The sequence below is a fragment of the Cyprinus carpio genome, chromosome B24 (genome assembly GCF_018340385.1).
Source record: "Cyprinus carpio isolate SPL01 chromosome B24, ASM1834038v1, whole genome shotgun sequence".
Lineage (NCBI taxonomy): Eukaryota > Metazoa > Chordata > Actinopteri > Cypriniformes > Cyprinidae > Cyprinus > Cyprinus carpio.
Genome location: NC_056620.1, coordinates 4,931,000 through 4,938,295, shown reverse-complemented (window position 1 = coordinate 4,938,295; position 7,296 = coordinate 4,931,000). Strand labels below are relative to the sequence as shown.

At 39.3% G+C, this 7,296-nt stretch overlaps 1 pseudogene; it reads right to left on the bottom strand.

Moving 5' to 3' along the window:
- Nucleotides 1–3,883: 3,883 nt before the first annotated feature.
- On the bottom strand, nt 3,884–5,047 carry LOC122142193 (annotated as a pseudogene).
- Between the last annotated feature and the right edge of the window lie 2,249 nt (nt 5,048–7,296).

Below are 7,296 nucleotides of genomic sequence, written 5' to 3'. Positions count from 1 at the left end.
TTGATCGCCGACAGATTTAACAAGCTTTCATTCAAACAGTATACAGTATATACAAATTAAAAATAAAGGGAGCTAGAACACGCCTAAGATGGATAAAGGGTACAGCAGTCGGCTTAATTAAATAGCACAACAGGCAGCTCTCTTTTAACACAGACTTTTAAGAAGGGATGGATGTTTGCTTCAGGTGGTAAGACAGGTAAGTGAAGTTATATTATCTTGCTGTATGTGTCGTTTTCTTTACGTTTTCTGACTAAAAGATTTCCATCACTTGGAGTCAGATACTGTTAGGATCAGTAACCTGTTAGGATCAGAACTGTTAGGATCAGTAACCACACCTCCTCCATCCTCACTTTAAACACTGGGGTACCACAGGGCTGTGTGTTGAGCCCAATCCTCTACTCTCTTTTCACCCATGACTGCATACCTGTGCATGGCTCTAACTCCATAATCAAGTTTGCAGATGACACCATGGTGGTAAGGCCTGATCAGCGGCAATGATGAGACAGCCTACTGGGACAAGGTATAGCATCTAGCAATGTGGTGTGCCAACAAGAACCTTGCACTCAACACCCAAACACTTTGTTGGCATTAATGGAAGTGCATTAGCATGGTTTAAATTGTACTTATATGACCGCCATTAATTCGTAGCAGTGAATGAAGAGGTATCATATCAATCACTAGTGCAGTATGGAGTACCTCAAGGCTCAGTACTAGGGCCGTTACTTTTCACGCTTTACATGTTACCCTTGGGAGATATCATCAGGAAACACAGTGTTAGCTTTCACTGTTATGCTGATGATACTCAGCTCTATATTTCTTCGTGGCCCGGCGAAACATACCAATTTAACTGGATGACAAGTAATTTCTTACTGCTAAATTCTGAAAAAACAGAGGTGTTAATTATAGGGCCTAAAAGCTCTGCATGTAATGACCTAGAACGCTGTCTAAGCCTTGATGGCTGCTCTGTCAATTCTTCATCAGTTAGCAACCTAGGTGTGCTATTTGATAGCAACCTTTCCTTAGAAAGCCACGTTTCTAGCATTTGTAAAACTGCATTTTTCCATCTCAAAAATATATCTAAATTACGGCCTACGCTCTCAATGTCAAATGCAGAAATGTTAATCCATGTGTTTATGACCTCAAGGTTAGACTATTGTAATGCTCTATTGGGTGGTTGTTCTGCACGCTTAGTAAACAAACTCCAGTTAGTCCAAAATGCAGCAGCTAGAGTTCTTACTAGAACCAGGAAGTATGATCATATTAGCCCGGTCCTGTCAACACTGCACTGGCTCCCTATCAAACATCGTATAGATTTTAAAATCTTGCTTATTACTTATAAAGCCCTGAATGGTTTAGCACCTATATGAACGAGCTCTTGTTACATTATAGTCCTCCACGTCCGCTCCGTTCTCAAAACTCTGGCAATTTGATTATACCTAGAATATCAAAGTCAACTGCGGGCGGTAGATCCTTCTCCTATTTAGCGCCCAAACTCTGGAATAACCTACCTAACATTGTTCGGGAGGCGACACACTCTTGCAGTTTAAATCTAGATTAAAAGACCCATCTCTTTAACCTGGCTTACACATAACATACTAATACACTTCTAATATCCAAATCCGTTAAAGGATATTTAGGCTGCAATAATTAGGTAAACCTGAACCGGGAACACTTCCCATAACACCGATGTACTTGCTACATCGTTAGAAGAATGGCATCTACGCTCATATTAGTCTGTTTCTCTCTTATTCCGAGGTCACCGTAGCCACCAGATCCAGTCTGTATCCAAGTCAGAGGGTCACTGCAGTCACCCGGATCCAGAATGTATCCAGCCCAGATTGTGGATCAGCACCTAGAAAGGACCTCTACAGCCCTGAAAGACAGCGGAGACCATAACTATAACCCCACATAAAAATCCCACTTAAATACATCCTCTAATACAACCACCGGTACAATACCACAAGAAAATGATGATTCTTCTGCACAATCTGACTTTGCTGCAGCCTGGAATTGAACTGCTGGTTTCGTCTGGTCAGAGGAGAACTGGCCCCCCAACTGAGCCTGGTTTCTCCCAACGTTTTTTTCTCCATTCTGTCACTGATGGAGTTTTGGTTCCTTGCCGCTGTCGCCTTAGTTGGGGACACTTCATTTACAGCGATATCGTTGACTTGATTGCAAATTATTGCACAGATACTATTTAAACTGAACTGAGCTGCATGATGACATCACTGAATTCAATGATGAACTGACTTTAACTGTCATTTTGCATTATTGACACTGTTTTCCTAATTAATGTTGTTCAGTTGCTTTGACGCAATCTTTTTTTGTTTAAAGCGCTATATAAATAAAGATGACTTGACTTGACTTGACCCAAAAGACCAAAGTGCTGATTGTAGACCACCGGCGGACTAAGAAGGAACACACTCCCATCTACATTGATGGGGTTGAAGTGGAGCATGTGGCGAGCTTCAAGTTTCTTGGTGTCCATCTCTCTGAGGATCTTTCCTAGACCCTCAATACCTCCATACTGATCAAAAAGGCACAACACTGCCTTTACGTCCTTTGGAAACTAAGGGAAGTTCACCTGTACCCCAACATCCTGCTGAACTTTTACTGTTGCACTATTGAAAGCATTCTCACAAAATGCATAACAGTGTGGTATGGCAACTGCACAGTTTCGGACCAGAAAGCCCTCCAGCGGGTGGTGAAAACTGCCCAATACACCACTGGTGTCAGGCTACCCTCCATTAAAGATGTTTACCACTAAGGAGAGTGAGCAGTATCATCAAAGACTCCTCTCACCCCAATCACAGACTGTTCAATACTCTCCCATTAGGGAGACGTCATAGGAATCTTTGCTTTTTTTCCCTCAGTGGACAGCCTACTGAACTCCAATCTCAGGCACTGAACACTATATCCTGGATTGACCACCTAATTCTTAAAAAAAAAAAAAAACACTGAACAATAACGTGTCTGCACACCTCACTTACAATGTTCTTATTATTCCCTCTGTTATTTTGCACATTTCTGATTTTTTGTATAATGCACCTTCTTTTTATACTCACTGTAAAATGCACCTTCTTTTTATACTCAGTGTACAATGCACCTTCTTTTTATACTCACTGTATAATGCATCTTCTTTTTATACTTTCTTTGCACCCTGTGTTGTATGTACAGTCTTTTGCATTGTGCTGGTCTCTGTCCTTCTACCTCATAACTTGCACTATGTGTCATAAAGCTTAATGTATATACACACAATCTATATTTATTTTATATACTCTGTTATTTGCACTTCTGGTTAGATGCTAACTGCATTTCATTGGCTCTGTATTTGTACTCTGCACAGTGACAATAAAGTTGAATCTAATCTAATCTAATCAACAAACTCTGAAAACACACACACACACACACACACACACCCACCCACACACACACACACACACACACACACACACACACACAATATATATATATATACACTGTGCAAAATCTGTGCTCAGGAGTAAACCAACCCTTGAACATTACCTGCTTCTGAGTAGATTATTTTTAGAGAATACATATGGCTACTTACATACCTTAACATTGACCTCAGTTTTTAAAACTGAAAGTTGAGTTTGTGCGTTTATTCTGAGTAAAATGTACCAGGGGATGTTGCTTACTCTGATTATGTATACTTTCTGGAAAATCCCTCAATTGTCTATCAGTGTTCTTGGAGTGTAGCTGAAATTCAAGGGCTGTATATAAAAATGTCAAATATTCCATGGTCCACAGTTTTAAAATTTGAATTAAAATTTATATAAAACAAATACAATAAGATTATTAGTGTTGAGATCATACAGGGAAAAGTGCTACATTTTAAGAGAAAGCCAAGTATTTAATTGTGTCAGGTAGGACAGAAATATGAGAGCAACATGTTGATCTCATTATCAATGATAACAGCACCTGGGTGAACATCTTCAGGAAGATAGTGACAAGACGTCATCTGCCAGACATCTAAATAAATTGCTCCATCAATATCTCTGAACATATCTTGCATTACTGTGTTTAGCTGCATCGCATACCAGTCTCTTTGAAAAATGTCCTGGAACAACACAGATATGTAAATGACTATATGTATTAACATATATGTGGCTTTTATATTTGTCTGTATTTTTCTTTATATTTTTCTATATTGTCTGTTACATGTTATGCTGTACCTTTATTGGCCTATCTAGTGAAATAGAAATAGATCACTCATAAACTCATATACTCTAAAATTAGTTATTTATAGTAAAATATGACCATTTTTCTAGGGAAAAATAAATAAATAAATTAAATGTTATTTTGTTTCCCCCACAGATGTATCACATTAGGAAAACAAGACCGAAAACTACTGAAAACAAAGTAGGATTGGAAGTGATCAAGTGTACCTTTAGTCCTGCAGTGTTTCCAGACTTGATGATGACTCAAAAGAGCAACAACAGACTGACGGATTTTGGCCACTTCATGAATGTAAAATGTTATTGAATAAAACACTGGGTGGGCAAAGATCATGAAGACAACAACTGCACGAGGACCACCAGTTATTTCATCAATATCATTGCCAATATAATGCAGGTTGGTTATGAGCATTTTAGTAAAATGTAAAGGAACACCATGTGGCCTCCAGTGAATAATTATTATTATTTATTTTTTTTACTCCACAGCCATCAGGTGTCTACCTGTATGAGGAGTGTGGAGGTCCATTCTTTCTATGCCTAAGAAACATAAGTATAACTTGCATTAGACTCATTGTTTTATTAATTTATCAAATATCTTTACAGAGTTTATTAACTTATTGTACACTGCAGGCCTAAAGTTTTATGGGCACCTAAGGGATAATAAAATTCAGAGAATGTCAATTCTGTCATCATTTACACACCCTCATGTTGTTCCAAAACTGTATGACTGATTTTCTTTTGCATAAAACAAACAGACACTGGAGAATCCAAAAGTAATCCAAATGTATGAAGAAAAAAAAGTTTGTTTCACAAAAGAAAGCAAATCATACAAGTGTGGACAAGAACATCAATGAAGGTGAGTAAATGATGATAGAATTTAGATTTTTGTGTGAATGTGTATGTCGGAATGCACCAGTCATTGCATTAGATGCAAACAACTGTTACACAAGCTTTTCTCACTTCACTTCTGTTAGTTGCTGCTGTTTGTTGTTTGAAAATGACGATGATTTTAACATTCACATTGATAATACAAATGATGCATTAGGACTTGCATTTACTGACCTAATAAACTGTTTTGGAGTAAAGCAAAATGTCACTGGGCCCACTCATCGTTTTAATCATACGCTAGATTTAATTATGTCGCATGGAATTGATCTTACTGATATAGATATCGTACCTCAAAGTGATGATGTTACTGACCATTTCTTTGTATCATGTGTAGCGTATGAGGCCTGAACCAGACAAATTAAAGATTCGATCGGGAGCCTGGTTGAAACATGAGCCGAATTCCACAGAAAGGCAGGATGTTGTAAATCAACTCCTAGCACCACAGTCTGAAGCTAGAGAACCAACCAGCTCTTTCACAGAACAGCTTTCAACATTAACACCATTAGAACAATTATTGACAATTTCAAATTCGAAGAAGAGATTGTCTAATTTGGGGCAAGTAATCGAAGAGATGGACAGTCTGACCCTTACATGTAAAGCCATGAGAGTAAACAAGATCGTTGGATTGACTTCCCCCCACCTAGCAGAACCAGACTGAAATTCCTAAGGAGACCTGTTAACCTCTCTGGTCTTCACAGGACACATCCTTACTCCCCAGAATGGCACAGAGAATGCCTTCCAATGCATATATGCACCAAAATGACCATCAGTTATTTGTCAAATGTATCATATTCTTGTTATAGGAATCATGTCCAAATTATACCATGCAAGAGCGGGAAAATTCGGACCACGAGCTTGATAAGATAACATATGATTTATGAATGGGTGGGACAAACAATGCAACACTCCGAGAAAAGACAATATCTAATTGGTCAAGACAACATTTGAGGTGTGGCCAAAAGGCCAGTTTAAATACTCAGGACACCATCAAATTTTGCTTTTAGCTTTGAGCTTTCGTTTAGCTTTTGCTATCAGTCATGCCGGCTTTTAGCCTGCTTTTAGCTTTTGCTTTTAGCTTTTAGCTTTCGTTTAGCTTTTGCTATCAGTCATGCCGGCTTTTAGCTTTTAGCCTGCTTTTTAGCTGCTGCTTTTAGTCATGCTTTGTCATCACTTTTAGCGTTCTTCGAGCGCCGTTCCAGCGTGCTTCGGACTGCACGCCTGCTGCTACTTAGCCACGATGAGAAGAAACACCACCTAGTCTCGTCAAACTTTACTTCTTTTCTTTTCCGTTTGAGAGTTTCGTGTTCTGAGTTAAGTTTTGTAACTCTGTGTCTCCGAGTCTGACCTCGAGTGCCCGTTCAACTTCAACCAGCCACACAACTACGCGTCTTCAGCCAACGCCCAACCACGGGCTTCCCAAGACGTCACTTCTGAGACTACTGAAACGACTACTGAACTTCCAGCCAATCAGCAACCCTCGGGAAACCCCCTCCTCAGCGACAACAAAGGGAACCCCGTTACACAGGCATCACAAGTAACGTACCTCCAGACTCTGATCTGTACTGGTGTTATCTTATGGCGTTATATTTGTGCCTCAATCCTGAGCGAGTAATTGTAAGTTTTGAGCACAGAGAACTATATTTTGCAAGCACATTACATTATATTTTGAACAGAAATTAACAATCGCAAAAAAAAATTTGTTTGAGCAAAGAAAAAACGATTCCGTGCTCAATAAATGTATTTGCTTGTTTGCTATTATCCATATTAACGTGCAGTAATAACCCCTCTCACGCAGTTTACTCAGGTGCTCTCTCACAAACTTATTCTCTGCGCTCCTGTCAAGTCCCTCTCTCTCTCTCTCTCTCTCTCTCCCTCCCTCTCTCAACCTCTTAATTCTGTGCGCGCTCAACTCTTGACACACGCTCGCTCAACTTCTCAAACAGCGTTACAAGTGTGCCACAAAACGAACCAATCGGAAAATTTAAGGTCAATTGTGATTGGCTGGTGGTCTCCCAATAACTACGCAGCACAAAGAAGACGAAAAATGGATTTTATGGATAGATGTCTACTCTAGCCACCATCAAACATGACAGAGTCAAATGGTGAAAACATCAACAATATGTCACAACGGCAGGTGAATTAGTAATTTCTAGTTTTATGATGTTATGGTTTTCTATGCCTTTGATGAAACCTGCTATTATCCGACCGT